Genomic DNA, 16,489 nt, shown 5'->3' on the forward strand with positions numbered 1-16,489 from the left:
TTTCTCTGGGCTGATAGCAGAGTGACCTGGACTACATGACACCATGGATTGCACTGTGCTGCTGAACAGACATATCCCAAATCCCTAGGAGAGACTTCTCCAGACAGTGAACTGTCTGACCTGCAGTGTGTGTCCAAGAAGCATGGGATAAATTGTTCCTTGCAAATGTCTCTCCTTGTGTGAGCAACATCTCCTTGAACAGGCATTTAACTTTCAGGCAGTTGAAATGAGAGGAGGTGAAGCCCAACCTGACTGTGTTTGTTCAGTGGCCCACTGAAAGAATGAAAGAAACAAGTGTGAAAGATGTGACTCTGCTAAGGTTTCATTTTTATTGCCAGTGACTCACCTGTGGGTATCCAGGGGCTGGATGGTCCTGCTCTGAGAAATGGGCTGTGTAAGCGTCAGGGATTTGAGTGCATTTCTCTTGACAGCCCCTGTGAATGAGCCAAAGGGTGTGCTGTCTGCTGTGTTTGGGATACATATTGCCAGGACGTGTGGCCTTGGGGAGCTGAACCACAGAGACAGACAAGGGACCTTACTGTGCCAGTCCTGCTGGGGATTAGGTGTCAGCTCAGTGCTGAGCTCTTCATTTCTGAGCGTAGCTTTTCACCTAGAAGCAAAATATAGCATGCCCTGGGGACTTTACTATTTGTTTGCAGCTGAAATGCCTCAGGACTAGATAAAAGCTTTGAAAAATCTGTATTTTGGATGTGTACAGTTCTCAGGGGCTGAAACCCTCAGGTGCTTTCTGGGAAGCTCCTACAAGTGCAGTTATTCTCAGTCTCTTGTGTTTCTGCTCCATCCCTGTGTAGTACCTGGCATTATTATCTTTTCCCACATCAGACCTGCAGAAACTTGTTGGAGTCCTTATAATAACCTCTTTATATCTTTTTGTCACCTGAAAATGAGTACTGACACTGCCTTTCACTGCTTGCAATCTGAAGCAATAAATCAAGTGCACTGTCACACACACAAATCCTCTTGGTTTTGTCACTGTCTGGCTTTTAATTCAACTCAGACTGGTTATTATTTCTGGGTTTAGACCAAGTACAGCAATTAGATGCTTGCCACACTGCTAATAATTTAAGACTTAAAAATATCAATCACTGTTACTGCAGATAAATGTTACCCAGTATGACCAATGCACAAATGACAACGTTTTAGGGTGGAGAGAAGCTACAAGACAGAAAATAGCATGTTTTATCACAGGAGAAGCCAGCTACTAAAGGATGTGCAGACACACATCAGTGTCTAAATCTACTGTTGGTTACAGAGGGTGATCTGATAAAACATGGATATTAAAAATGCTGTCCTGCTGGGTAAAGGCATTTCAAAAATCTAGTCTCTGTACTTGTGATGTGTCAGGACTTCTGGTACTCTCTTTTGCTGTTCTGCTAGTGCTTGGGAAAGGTGGCAAGAAAAAACCATTGTGTCTTCTGCTATTCTGGACCAAATCCTGCAGCAGTGAGAGCTGGTGCTGCTTCCTTCAGTGTGGCACTGAGCAGCTGCAGTGCTTCCAGCCTGTAATGTCCTACTGAAGGGAGGCAGCAACTTGGGAGCAGTGCAGCCTATGTATGTGTGTTTCCTTTGTCCAATTGAGTCAGCCTGGATGTGGCAGTGTTTCTGGTAGGGGCTGGGGACTTCTTTCATGCATCCTTTTCTATCAAACATCTGTGGAACAAGATTAATATATTTAGGTGCTCTTCAGTTTTTACCTCTTTTTTAAGAAACAAATCCTTTCAGTATGATTTCTGATAGAATCACATTGCCTAATTTCCCATGTTTGAAGTGACCTTTTTCTCTGCTTCTTTCTAAATGAAATGACTGCAAATTCATTATTTGTAGAATCAAGGCACAAAGACCCAGATGTAGAAAGTCAGGAGGTTACTTTATTTGAAAATCTTTTGAAATCCTCAGAAAATATATCAATATTTCATGACAGCCTCAGCAACTTTGTTCTAGCAGAGTACACTGTGGGCTAACTTGGGAAGGTTGGGAGGCTAACTATTATGAGTGTGTATTTGTGACTAAGCTGATAAGTTTTCTTTTGCTTGTGGTTAGTTCTTGATTAAAGATTTTGGAAGCTGCACAGACTAGATAATCAACAAACATGCAAATCCTTGGCCATAAAAAATGCTAGCTTGCTGGTGTGTACACAGGTTTTGCAGTGACCCACCCTCTTTTTCTGCTGAATGTAATTCTAGAGCTAAATTACTTTGTATCTGTGAAGAAATTCCAAGTAATGATTTCAAATGACGAATTATTATAGCTTTCATCTAGATATGTGTTAATATTTTTTAATTTTATTGGTATTCTCAGAAAGTAATATTCTTCAGGTTCAAACAAATATATTCAAAGCTGCTTGTTTCATACAGCACACTGATTAGAAAAGGAAATATCACTGGTTTCAGGATTTAGATAAGAAGTTTGGTTCACATGAACAGCCACATTCTTCTTTGAATGAAGAATAGGCCAGCTTGTCTTTTAATTTGTTTTCATCTCTTAGGAGGTTTTGGGCATGTGACTCTGACTAGTATGACGTTTCCAGTCTTCTAACAAGACAACATATGTCCATGCAGATATGTCTGAAGTTTGTGTGAAGCTTTTCTTGGAGAGTTTTGGTGCAAGAGTGCAAGAAATTCCTCCAGATTTTTGTCCAGCACTCTAAGAAAACGTGTCTTTTTTCACTTTTGCACTTGCAAAGTTAGGACCGTCTCATATTTGATTGGTGTTTTTTTCCCTTTTTAAGAAGAAAAAAGCTAACTTAGGTTATCCACAGTGTGTCTGAGAGATATAACCCTAGAAGAGATGAAGAAGCAGCACCATTTCACCAGCACCATTTCACGAACAGACACTTCAGAAACCCACTACAGTGAATTTTCTGTCTAGCAGGTCTGAATCAAGTTTGGGGATGTTTGACAATGAATAAAACCAGATGATCTTAAATTCAGTACCAGCTTGAATTTGTTTACTTAAGTTATGTTACACTGTGGTGATTTGACCCAGACTGGATGCTGGATGGCCACCAAAGCCACTCTATCACTGCCCTCCTCAGGTGGACAGGGGAGAGAAAATACCGTGGAAGGTTCAGAAATTAGAGGTAAGGACAGGGAGAGATCATTCACCACTTACCATCACCTCCATGGGCCACAGCTGCCTCACCATGGTTTGCACCAGGGGCTGCAGGGAACCTCTGCTCTGGCACCTGCAGCACCTCCTGCCCTTCCTTGTGCACTGACCTTGGTGTCTGCTGTTGCTCTCACATGTTCTCACTCCTCTCTTCTCTGGCTGCCATTACTTCTGCAGAATAACTTTATTTTTTTCTTAAAAATGTTATCCCAGAGGTGCTATCCCCATCTCAGAGTGGTTTGGCCTTGGCCAGTGGTGGGTCCATCTTAGAGCCAGCTGGCATTGGCTCTGTTGGACATGGGGAAATCTTACAGCAGCTTCACAGAGATGCCCCCCTTCCACTACCAGAAACTTGCCCCACAAACCCAATGCATATATACATATAAGTATGTATGTTAAGGTAAAGTAACAGGATATTTGCAATTTGTAACAAAACCACATAATTTATTTTTTTTATTTGTTGCTTAACGTGGTGGGACTATGATAGCTGTCACTTTTCTTACTTCTAACATAAACAAAACCAGTAATATTGTAATACAAAAATAATTAAAACTATTTTTGTGTGCCAGAGAAGTGACTGCTCATTTTTAATAAGCCATCTGTTTCATTTAGAAATTGGCTGTTTGTAAATTTCCTTTAGTCAGCAAAATATTGGCTTCTTCCAGTAATATTGAGAAAACCCCACAGGATCCAACTAATAAACTGATTCTCTTTCACTGTGGAAGAAGAAAAAAACAACATAGATTTTAAAAGAAGTTACAGTGTGAGGTACAATATTGTGGCCAGATGAAGCCATTGGGAATTGGAGGGAGGTGGATATGGGAAGGGCAGTTCCTGTCCAGCCTCATGGACAAAGCTCACCAGCACCATGCTAGTGGGAAGCATGGTTGGGAAAAAGAAAGGAGGAGAGAATCAAACTAGTTACAGTGATGGTTTGTATCTCCCAAGATACTTCAATGGGCGTTCCAGGACACCAAGAGCTCACAGAATGAGGTTTAAAACAACACAACACCCAGTACTGAAGTTGCTGCAAAAGTTTCTTGTTCTCATGCCATTTTGGAGGGCAGGGGACACAGAGCAGAAGATCGTATTTCAGTGGTTAACAGCTGATTTTCCATGAGAATTTTGCTGGACTAAGGATGCTGATGGTGTGTTTGGGAGGCTCCTGGTTAATGAAGTTGCAGCACAAAAAAAAGAGCATATACAAGAGAGGAATATGATGTAAAGGGGACCACAAGGGCTAGGAAGCAAAGTAGGGCTGCAAATATGTTCAGTTCTTATCAAAGGGAAGTTGAGAGATGGGCTTGAAGGAAGGGTGCTTAAGGCATAACAAAGATGTCACACGGTTCTTCACCAAGGCTCTTGCTGAGGATTTTCCAGTCTAGCTGAGAAAGGCATAGAAAGATGGCTGCTAACTGAAGTTAGATAAAATGAATCCTGAAAAAATATGTGTTTTTTTAGAAGGGAGAAAACAGATAATTTATTAAGGAATGTGGTAAATTTGGCATGCATTCATGTGTTTATGGCAAAAGTAAAGTACATCTTTAGGAGAATATTTAATCAAGCACTCAAAAGAAGTTATACAAGTTGCTTTTGCAGTCGGTTTTGCAGCATGGTTGTGATTATTTTTCTTTGGTTTTGGAGCAAATGACTATATGAAGTTCCCCATTTATTTTCTTTTACAGAAAGAGAATAAAAATCCCTGCATTGTCCCAGCATATTCATTGCTACTGCTGTTCTGCATTAAGAAATGCCTATAACAAAATCTCATTATTTAGAGTGTCTGACAGTTGCCTGCAGTGGTCAGACTTTATTCACTTTCAGTACGTATTTTCCTGAAAATATTTAGTTTGGGACTGGCTGGGGGTGGCAATTGTATGCTCTTGAAAGTTAATATCACTCTTTATGGTTGTTCTGTGCACACTTTCCACATGATCAGGGTCTGTCATTTTGGGGACAGAGAGGGTGCCCTCGTGCCTCAAGCCCTGTGCTGTGCATCTCCTCCTGTGAGAGCCCCTGAATGCTGCTGAAGTGTCACCCCGGTGCTCTGCTTCTCCTGTGGTTGTGGCACAAAGGGTGCTGGAACGGGCCAGTCCAGGCACTGCTCTTGAAGGGTCACGGGGAGCTCTGACCTGCCGGGCACAGCCACTCAGCCACTCCTTACTCAGGTACTGAGGTCTGGCTCTTCTGGCCACAGTGAAGTAACAAGATATTCATAACATTTTAAAGGGTGCAGTGGTCGCATTACAGAATATGTAATTTCAGTCCTCCTATAAAGCTACTTAAGATGCAGCAAAACTTATGGAAAGTATATTAATCTGTTAACTTTTATAGGTTTTGGAAGTAATTTCAATAAAATCCACGTGGTTTCTTTATTATACTAGAATTTTCCCTAAAGAAATTGGTATTTTATTATGATGTTTGTCTTGGACATTCAAGAATTGCAGTTTTAATGTACCCAATTACGTGTGTTATAAAAAAAGTCAGAAAGCAACCTGATTAAGATGTTAGAATTTTTGACTGTACTATCCCAACAATTCCACTTGGTTAGCAGAAATATTTGGATCCAAATTTTACTGGCAGCCAACATAATTGTAATTAGGTTAAAAATAAGCAAAGAATTTGAAAAAAAAAGAACTAAATCATTTACTCATGCCTCTGTACATTTTGTGCCATAATATATAGTCTGATTTCAAGGTTTTTTTTTTCTTTTTTTTTTTTTAAGAGGTTTTGATAAAACTCATATGGTAGGTGACATATTGTTTTGCAGTGGGAATGGTGGGAAATCAAGTTAAAAAATCCCTTACTGCAATACTTCTTTGGAAAGCAAGAAGTCAGACAAGAAGTACCAAAAGTCAGATTTTGAATTCTATCTTAATTTAGAGGTATGCTGTAACAGATACATTAATTTAAATACTTTCCACAATGCACTTGAATTCCTTCATGAATGTGAATCTTAATAAATCATGCCTGCCAATGTAGTCCATTAAATGAGATGCTTAATGTGGCCAATTTAATGTTCTCCTAGGAACTGGGTGGAATTTTGGCCCTATGGAAGTCAGTGGGAGTTGTGCCACTGGCTGCAGCAAGTCCAGTTTTTTCACAGCACATTCATTCATTCATTTTTGAATGTGCGTGTCTAGTGTGCTTGATTTTCAGCCTTAATGTTTGGTTTTGCACTTACATTGGAAAAGAACATTTTAAATCCTATCAGGAAAAAAGCCAATGCATGTTCTTAAACCATTGGTATTATTTCCTTTGGAAGAACTAGACAGAGAATAATATGTATTTTCTCTTTATCTGATGGCAATATGCTGTTCTGAAATGAAAAGCATTTCAACCTGAATTCAATTTTATGTTTTTATACGTATGTGTTTGTGAGCATGTGTATCCTACTGACGTTATTTCCTATTGACTTAAGATACAGTTAAATATAGGTGACAGGCACGATAGGACTTTCTTTGTAAACCTTTGCCAATTAGGAATTGAAGGCTGGTAAGAAAATCTCTCTGTTCTTCAGTTCCTTTTTGGTATCTGGAAATTCACAGCAGATGGCCTCAGTTCTCTCATTGGCACCATTCTGGCTTCACTGATTTAGGTCGTAGTAAATCCTGATTATCCAGCTATGAAAGTGGGATTCAGGACCAGCATTTTGGCAACCAGCTCTGACTGTAAAAAGAACTCAGTACAAAGGAACTCTAATAAAACCTGTGGGATTTTTGCTGTTTACTTCACTGGAATCTGGATGTCACCAAAATACGGTGCTCTACAGTCACCTCCGTTAATATTCAGGTGGTGAATGATGGATGAGATATCCCAGGGAAACAAAAAAGGAAAAAAGACATTACTTGCCAGTTATAGGGCAACCTGATGTAATTAGTGTTTGCAACCTTTGCAAAAGTGGGTTTTGTTTGTGTGATTTTTCACTTCTTTAAGGAGGGAGCAGTGAAATCGATGCCCAAGGTAACATAGGCAAAGACCTGATCTGACAAAATAGAACAGCAGATTTAATTTCCATTTTGTCTGAGAGATATTTAGCATCTCTGCTAAGGTGTAATATGGCACTGTGCTGAAATCCATAAATGTATAACTTTCCTGAACGGCAAATTTAGTTATACTGAATTTGCTAGGTTTCCATAAATTTGCTGTAGAAACTTTGTGGCAACAGAATTCTACATAAATGCAATTTGCAGGTTTGTTACTTTTTCAGCTATGTTTTCCATCCTTCTCATCTTTGTATTATGGAGAAATACTGACTTTTTGGAATCACTGCAGAAAGTTATAAATGATGTATGAAATGAGAAATCCCTGCTCAGAGCACAGAACTTAATCTATGCTATTTGCTGTGAAAGTCAGCTCAGCTGCAAGCAGAAAAGCCTACCAAAACCAGAAGCTATAGACTAAGAAAACTAAAGCGCACTCTAAGTAATTTCTTTTCTTTGTACCTAGGATAAGCCAGGGCATGGTACTGCAAGCTGCAGAAAGTCATGGGGAGGACAGGCATTCACAGCTTGGGTGTGCTGAGGTGTTCTGTGCAGGCTGTGGGTTGAGGAGACCACCCTCAGCTGAGAGAGGAACTTCTCTGCCTGTGCTGAAATGAAAAGAGGGGATACAGGAGAAGCTGCAGGAGAGGGAGTGGGCTTAATCCCCCAACACTGCGTGGCCACCAATGAAACAATGCTATCAAATGCCTCATTGCTTTTCTAGGATTTTTCAAGTTGAAGTGTCTTTGTGTGTGTAGTGGTTACAGCACTTGTGTGGGATCACTTGTTAGCATGACACAGTTTATGTCACCCTGTTGGATGGACAGAATCCACAGCTACTGCTGTCATCCTGCAGGATCCAGCCCACTGGAGAAGTAGGTGCTGCAAGAGCAAAAAGTAATCCTGAAAGGATGCAGTGTCTCTTCACCCACAGATTTTTTCAGGCTTCTGCCTAAAATCTACAATTCTGCGCTAGAATTAGGGAGGCTGCAGTCAGTTAGTTTTGTCTTTCTGTAAAGAAGGTATTTTTTGCAGTTGTTGTCTAAAACTCTGTCTCCCTTGAAAGTTGCTTTGGCAGAAAGATACATTAGCCCTGCCTATGAATAGGAACAATCAGTCATTTTGTGGTAGAAGCAGCTTGCAAATAACTTTAGTGGTTCCTAAGAAACAAACACCTCTGCCAAACACTTGTAGTGGGGAATGCAATGTACAGGTAACAGCAAGCCTTGGCTTATCACACTGTTTATTTCCCTTGTTCTCTTTACTGTGAACCCCATGTCCATTGTGGATATCGGCTGAGAAGGACACTAAGGGAAACTTCAAATTCTGTAATCCCAGAGTCAAATCTGGGCAGGAGGAGAGAGCAGCAGGTCACAGGCTGAAGTGACTTTGGCTTTGGTAAGAAACTCTTTTGGGAAGCTATCTCTGCTGATGTCCTCAGTAGCTTACTGCAGGGCTCTCTGTGGCTGCAGACTCCTTCAGTAGCTGTTGTGCATCCCAGAGCAGCCTCGAGTTCTGAAGGATGGAGTGTTTAAATGTGTGCAGAGGGTCAACTTGGAAAGACCAGGATTTATTTACAGGACAGTTTGCCTGCAGTCTAGCACACAGAGCTACTGCTTATATCCTAGGTAAAATAGATGACTTGGCACTTGGCAAGTGCTACAGATATAGCTAAAAAGGTGTTTCTTGGCTCATCCATCTCTTGCAAGGTGCAGAGGAGCTGTGGCAGCTATATAAAGAGTTTGGGGAAAAATAGAGACACATGAGTAATGGAGTAGTAAAACTCAGTTCAGCTCCTTGGCACTTGCAAACTCAAGCCAAGCCCTGCAGCCTTAACTTAGGAAAAAAATTATCTGGAGAAATCAAAGGGGGTTTTAACTTAGAAAGCCACTCTACTGCTTGCTTGTTCTAGGGATAGGTGCTCAGCAGAAAAGTTCCCTTTCTTTGGCTATACAGGCTGTGACTGGGGGCAAGTATCTCCTCTTAGTATCACAAGTGATGCAAAATTAATCAGAAGCACAATTCTGACAGCTAGAAAAATCTGCCATACTATTAAGAACATTCTAAAATGCTGAAGAAAACCACAATCAACTGCTAAAGCATGTCTTGGGGAACTAAAGGGGTTTATAAATAATCATTAGAATAAACTGCTCCCTGCCATGAGGCACATCTCTTATTATGTCTGCTATGTCCCTTTTGGCTTTCTCACTGCATCATCAAGCTTGGATTAAGGTCTAATAAATTTAGGATGAGTGAACACAACAGTCTTGACTAAGTTTGTAAAAATGTGAAGGACATGATCTTGTGAGCGAACACGTGCAATGTATGCAATTGCACTAAAATACTCAGATTTCAACTGGTTCATAGACCCTTTCACAAGAAAAAATTATTGACAACATCACTGTGCCAATAAATTCACATATATTTAGAATAATGCATGTAATTATGTCAATATAATGATGAATAATTATTGTGGAAATGAATTTGCCCCCTCCTATTTTTAAAGTAGTTTACTGTTTACATATTTTTCATGTTTGAAATGATATCAGCTGTGTCAGGAGATACTCCAGATTTGAGCAATATGCATTATGTTACATAATATTAATCTCATGTTTATTGACACTTCTCTTAAAAGTAGTTTGACTCCTAAACCAGCTTTTTGTCGTGTATGTGTTTGTTTCCAGTATGATGTGGTTTGTGCCTCCCTTACCACTATGAAATTGATGCCAATTCTAACTTTTAGCTTAAATAGATCTTACTGATACTTATCTTTAGAAGTGTTTCCAGAAAGCAGCTAGCTCCCAGTCACTGGCTTGCTCAGGCTAGGCTTGTTCACCTCCTACTCTACAAGAAGCTCTGCTCCCCAGATGGGATGACGTGGAGCTGTGGAGGATGCCTATGGGAAGTGCCTTCAGCAGCTCCAGAGCTGAAGGAGGGAGTGCTATAGGTCCATCTCCTTCTGCACTGAAGGAGGATTACCAACCTGACAGCCATGTGGAGAGAATGCCGAAACCAGAGAATTTAAACTTGATCAGAAAACATAAATATAATAGGTGCAAGGAGACTTAGTGGGAGCTTCCACAAACCTAGGCAGGGAGAAATAAAGCTTTAGAAGGAAAAAGCATTGAGTGTGAGCAGGGCAAGGTGTCTGCTTCAAGCAGAAGAAAACCTGTTTCAGCATCTGCAGTAGAGTGCAGTTTCCCTAAAGAAAAAGCCTTCAGATGGCTCCCTGGGCTCCCTTGGCATGGGCAGAGGGGCACTGCCCTGCGGCAGCATGCTGTCCATGCAGAGCTGGAATGTCAGGCTCCCCAGTTACTGCTTCCAGCCTGTCTCTATTCTCTGGCACTGTGCTGAATTCAGTCTCTGCTCTGTGCTGCTTTCCAGCCTCGCTTCTGAGCTTTATCTTCCAGGCTTCTGCTGACCTCCGACGTATTTTGCGTTATCCTTGGGTTTCTCTACTGATGTTATTATTGATGTACCAGGGTTTTTTTGACAATAGAGTCTGTATGTTTTTTATCTCTGCACACCAATCTTGCATTTTATAATGGGTTCCACAGTGAGTAGTTGTTATCTGTAGGTGCTGTTGTCTGTTCAGCAAGTTACAAGTTTTTTCTGCAGTTTCTAGGGGCCAGAGTGGTTAAGATGCATGACTAAAAACTGTCCCGAGCTATAGATGAAGATCAATAATGTTTTCATTGGTTTTTTTTTTTTTTTTTTACTTTTGATTTGTGTTTTAAATTAGCAAAATCTGCTTTATCATTTTGAGGGTAGAAAGGGAACTGATTGCAATAAAAGCAGAACAAGATTTATAGCATGTTCTTATATATAAAGGCACACTGCTCTGCCAAATTATGTAAGATGTGGCATTCACATTGTTCTGATCCTCTCATGATCTATGGTGCCATATGGATTTAAAAAATAGGGCTATTGTATGGATTTCTGCAGCATAATTGGCATTGACACTTGTATTGATTGAATAAATGAAATAACATGCACAGTTCTGACAATCTTTTCATGTTTCTAAGATTACAGTCGTGATGATTCTATGTCAGCAAAAAAGTCTTTAGGAATTTAAAATGAAGGCACAGCCAGTTCATTAATATACATATGTTTGAAATTGCAGCCCTAACAATTGAGTTCTCTGCTCTGAATGCTATAATATATATTGTCATGAGCTATATGCCCTCAGATCATTTCAGTGAATTACAAGAAAATTATGGAGTGGAGAACATTTTATTATTGTGCTTTTCATCCAGGGATACAGCTTTTCACTGATGAAAATTGAAAACACTGAAAATTAAAATGTAAATGCATTTATCAAAAGAAGAGGAAAAAATTGAATTCTGAACTTTAACTGCTTTTGCATTTTACTTCTTCAAAAGGCAATTTTGATATTTACATCTCAAAAGCACAAGTAGTCAGACTCCGTAATATCTATTTGGATTCTTACTAATAAGTGACTGGCTGTTTGTTGCTGGAGGTCTGAAGATTTGTTTTAGTAAAACAGAATGGAAAGCTGTGTGGGTGTTTATTTGTGTATGTATATTCTGAGAGATAAACAAAATAAGTATGCATTTATTTAGCATTTCTCTCCTTTCTGTTTAACACATTCTTTTTGTGTTTTTTACAGGTCAGTGCCACCTTACAAAGAGTGTGAGTTACTCATGTCTTTGTACAGAAGAAAGAAAAGACATAAAGCAATGAAGACTAGAAGCTCTTCACATGAAATTTAGCACTTAAGAGACAGGACAAATGCATAATTTAAGATTTATTTAAGCTGGATTTTTTTTCCTTTTAGTTTCAAAAAAAAAGTTTTTTTTTTTTTTTGGTTGGCATCCTGACTTAACTGAGGATATGTTAACAGCCCCTAAGAAGCTCATCCATATGCTGAAGAAGACTGTGGGCTCAGTTTCCTGCAGAGGAAGAGTGGTGGATGAAGCATGGAAGCAGGCAGGCTGTGCAGCAAACTGAGACATCCTGTGCCTCTGGTGCTGCCATACAATGGAGAAAATAAGTGAATTATCTGAATGGAGATTGTGCCTGTTTGTGCAGTCCTTATTGTATACATATTCAGAAGAGTTGACTGCCTGTATCTAAAATCCATCCAAATCCTCTACAAGTGACACAGGTAATGAGTAGGTAAATCCTTTGTATGGCATTTTCACTGCTCTTGTGATTCCCTTCTCTTTCTTTTTCTTAACTTTGGAAGCGTAGTTTTTCTGGTGGGCATTTTCTGAACTCCTCCATGCTGGGTAACAGTGCTAGATCCCTTAGATTTAAGTGACAGACCTGACAGACTTAAGGACCTGATGCCAAAACTCTCACCCATGTGTAAATACAGAAGAGGCACCAGAAGAGAAAATGAGTGCTGTTAATCCTTCCCTGCCTTATAGTAGACGTTTTTGAATCTTTGATTTGATCATGTGTGTCTCTTTTAGTGTCTCCTATTGTATTTGGATGAAAACATTTATCTTTCCTTAATATTTTTAATTAACTTCAAAATTCTAAGTTGATAAGTAAGCATAAGAAACACACACAATATTATACATGGCACAATATCTGTCATAGAATAATTGGCACCAAGAAAACGTTGTTGCCTTTTAGGATCTCAGATACTTAAATGGTTAAGAACTTTCTGCATTCATATTTCAAAGAAAAGAACTTGTCAAGCAAAGAGATAGAAAAATTGTATCTGTTTATGCTAAATGTGTTCATAGCATTTTTTAGAATGAAAGAAAATCTGGTTTAGTTATTTTATTTAAGAAAAAATACTCAAAAATTGTGGTTTAAAATTATTTTTCTTTGTTTTATTTAGGTATCTGATACTTTTTTACTTTGAAAGTAAAATTTCTTCATTGTTTCAGATGTGGCAGTGGAATATCTTGGGCTATCAAACAGACTACAACTGTCATGATCAGAAACATTTTGCTTTAGCATGAAAGCCATTATTTCTATAAAATCATTCATATTATTAGGATTTAACTTGCATATTTGGTGAATTTATTTACATCTTTCCAATGTTTTATTCATTTATTGTTTCAGTTTTATCTTTGTTATTTCTGTTCCCTTGTCTTCCTTGAATTTATGATTAATGTCTCTTTAGGCAGCAAAACAATACATTCCAGATCAAGAGTTATGCAAAGACATAGGTTTTTTGAGGAATAAAATGATTCAATAAAATATCAGTATTCATAGCAAATTTTCTTTCTATGCGAGAGATGTTGTAGGCAAAAGTTATGCTTAGACCAAAATAAAAACTATCCAAAGGGTAGAGAAAATGGAGCAAGTAATCTATGTTTGTGGAAAATTCCAGTCACTACCTGGATCTGGATACAATTGGCAAGGAGGACAAAAGAACTAATGGCATGGATTTAATGGATCAAGTTTCTCTTCTGCAGTTCATCTCTTCATTAATGGCCCATGAAAAGTGAAGACCAAGATATTTGGACCAAAGAGCTGCCAGAGACTAAACCAACCATTACCCCTTGAAAGATTGCATCATTGATGCTTTAAATTAAAACTTTATTGCCATTGTAAGATGTCTGTGAGTTACCCAGAGAAAATAAAATATATGGTTTTCAGAGAGTGGTCATTATTTTTCAGCTAAATAAGAAATGTCCTTTCCCCTTGGGAGCAGTGTGAAATGGAGCCCTCTGTAGGTCTTCCTCAGCTGGATTCCTGGCCAAAGACTATTCTACCTTTCCACGCACATCTGGTTCTTTGTTCCTTTTGAAAGAGGTGAATCAAGGTTTGGGTCACATCTGCAGGCCCTATTCTAACAGTAAAATAAAAAGAAACATATTTTTTTTAATGGAAGAAAGAATTTTCCAACTAATCTAAGACAAAGTTGGGGAGTTTAGCCTGGAGAAATGGAAACTCAGGAGGGACCTTATTGCTCTCCACCAATACCTGAAATAATATTACAGACAGGTGGGGGTTCTCCCATATAACAAGCAATAGGACAAGAGGAAATTGCCTTGAGCTGTGTCAGGTTCTGACATTTCTTCACTTAAAGGGTGGTCAAGCACTGAAACAGGCTGCCAGGGGCAGTAATGGAATCACCATCTCTAAAGGTGTTCTAAAAATGTCTGTTTGTGGTGTTTGGGGACATGGGTAAGTGATGGACTTGGCAGTGGTGGGTTAATTGTTGGACTTGGTGAACTCAGAGGCCCAGCAATTCTGTGATTCTATAATACTGTGGTTTAGTGGTGAACATGGCAGTAATAGGTTAGTGGTTGGACCTGGTGGTCTTAAAGGCCTTTTCCAGCCTAAACAAATCTGTGGTTCTCTGGCTCTGTGGTACAGCCTTCTCCTGCATCTGCCATGGGCTGCCATGGGAGAAAACACCACTGCCTCAGGCTGCTCTGTACTTACCTGTCTTATATCTGAAAGGCAAACACTTAGAGACCTAAACACCAGCATGGCCCACAGGGGTTTGGGTCAACAGTTTTTGGGTGAAAATTCCCTACCAGGACTATAAGTGACTCAGTGACCACAGTGGGAGGAAGGGCCCAAGCAGGTGCCTGTGGAGAGTGGCTGTTCAAGAACCAAATATTTTTTCTGTGAAAGAGAAGGTAATGCTTTAGTGAAGATGCAGAGGTTTGGAGCTCCATACTGTGACTCAGGAGCACTCAGGCCTAGCTTCAAAATATCAGTGTGCAAGGGAAATACCTTAATAATTGCTGGATGCAGTGGCACAGCTTAGCTCCAAAGAACTACTTCGTGCTGGACAAAATGGCTCTCACAGGCACTCAATCACAAGACTTCATGTTTTTGAATAAAAGAAATATTCTCAGTTGAGAAATTTGGTCACTGATAGTATCCTGGCAGCTTGAGAAAAATCCACTTCTCTGTGAATAGTGGGGAATGTAGCATTTGTAGCTCTTCTGTTGAGGAATGTATGGCACTGCTTTCCAGGACACAGTGTAAGGATCTCCTGTAAAAAAAAAATTAGGTGCCAAAAATCAGCAAAATTAAAGTGTGTATACTGGGAACAGTAATTTTGAAATAGTTTTCTTGGCTTTCACTTATATATGGCGGAATCTAAACTCCACAAGAGCCTGATATTATATTTGTTTGTTTGTTTGGTTGGTTTTTAAAAATTAATTAACTAATGAATTAATTTACATTTAAAGTTAGAGTGAAGACTATTAGAGACTCTATCTCAGCTTCCTGCCCAGAAAGGTTCAATCCCAAATTTCTCATCTATCCTCCATATGGAAGGCCCGAAAGCTGTGATGCTGGTACAGGAGCTGGAGTTGGGTATGAGGGGGCATAAAGTATCTGTTGCTTCTCCAACTGAAGCTGTTCCACTTTCCATGCAGAAAAACCTTCACAAGTGAAAAAGACCAATCAGGCACCAAGAGAGATATATAACTATCATCTAGTAGTTTGTACAGCAACCTGGCAGAAAGAAATCTACATACCACCCCTCCACCAGGCTCTTTCTGCATGACCTTATATAAAAAAAATCACTGGAAAGTGTATAAAAAAATTCTGATCCTATGATCTTTCTTTTCACTTTTTATTTAATTGGATTGTACATAAGTGCTTTGCATAGGAGGAACCCTTGTCAGAAGGGTGAAGCTTTTCCTGCTGAATGCGAAGATGAAAACATGCTCAATAAGCTGCTGTATGTGTCTCATAAAGTAAGCTCCAAGTTGATTTCTGATCCCACAAAACAAAGAACTTCTTTTAAAATATGTCTTAATTGCAAAGTATGAACTCAAAACCAGTTGTTGGTGGCAATAGATTCTGTGCATCCCTGCTATTTTCTATAGAGAAAGAAAGTGCAGGCAGCCTGAGAGATTCCCTGGTAGTCTATGCACAAGTCACAGCACAACCCTTCCAGAAAAAACTCAGAAATTAATAGTGTTCCTTCTCCCCATCTCTGTCTTGTTCTGTGTCCAGCTGAAGCCTGACTGCTTATACAGCTGAGAAATTCAGGTCTCAGTGCCTCGCTGATTTTGTGTGAAGATTTTATTCAAGCTCTGCTTCATTTCCTAGATTTGAGTCTTCTGAGCTTTACTGACGTGCATTTACAGCTGGACAATTCCCAATATTGAGCAGCAGTAAGCAGAGCTTTTTTGTGAGGTTAGGAAATGGATCTGAAACTTAGCACACCATTGTTTATCTCATTATATACATCTTCAGAGAGCTAAGAGCAACGTACCCAGTGCCACCGTTGTGAGTTTTAATTCCCAGCTGATGGAAGCAGATTGCTGGTTGGGGCAGAAGCCCTGTGGATGGGTGGCAGCCCGAGCCTCCCTGCCCTGCTCTGCCCCGTGCCCGCAGGACCCAGTGTCAGTGAGCACAGCATCCTTCATGCCTGGCTAACAAATCCACTTAAAGGAGCACTCACTCAGAGGCTGGCATTT

This window comes from Lonchura striata, chromosome 4, assembly GCF_046129695.1.
Source record: "Lonchura striata isolate bLonStr1 chromosome 4, bLonStr1.mat, whole genome shotgun sequence".
NCBI classification, from domain to species: Eukaryota; Metazoa; Chordata; class Aves; order Passeriformes; family Estrildidae; genus Lonchura; species Lonchura striata.